Source organism: Hetaerina americana, unplaced genomic scaffold, assembly GCF_022747635.1.
Source record: "Hetaerina americana unplaced genomic scaffold, ioHetAmer1.1.p SCAF_3, whole genome shotgun sequence".
In the NCBI taxonomy this organism is placed as follows: domain Eukaryota; kingdom Metazoa; phylum Arthropoda; class Insecta; order Odonata; family Calopterygidae; genus Hetaerina; species Hetaerina americana.
The window spans coordinates 42,210,975-42,211,582 of record NW_027286874.1 but is presented as its reverse complement, the minus strand read 5'-3'; positions in this window follow the sequence as shown (position 1 = coordinate 42,211,582).

Here is a 608-nt window from a genome sequence, read left to right as displayed (position 1 = left end):
CGTAGATTAAAAAACAGATTTCTCTCAGCTTAAAAAATCAATATAATTACGAAAGTATGATGCGTAAATCATACGCATGCACAGTATATTTCCGACAGCCAATTGTTACACATATTATATGGGTATAATAAATATTCATTATGTTTTTTCCACTTTGGTCCAAACCGAATACGGATGTGGTATTGCTCTCAATATCGTCATCAGATATCTCGCATGAGATAACGGTGATCGCTGATGAATATAAATACAATCCTGATGGACTCAAATGCCATTCAACTGAATTCAAATTTTATTAATACATATTTAAATTAGCAAAATTTCCTCAATTCCGTGAGAAACCTTTGAAAAACCAAATAAATAGTTGTGTGGGACCCTGAAGGGTATCATGAAAATAATGATATAATATTCAAACATCATATTTCTTGAATTGCCATACATTATTGGTGCTAATGATAGCATTCAATTCTATGCGGAATAAAAATAAACAGAACAGAACCAGTTGAGTTTCATGTCACTACTCCGCTAACGTTTGAATTTTCCGTGTAGAACGTCGTGGCACACGGCATCTGATAGCCAGCGTTTGGAAAATGGTTCAGCTGTTGGCCGCA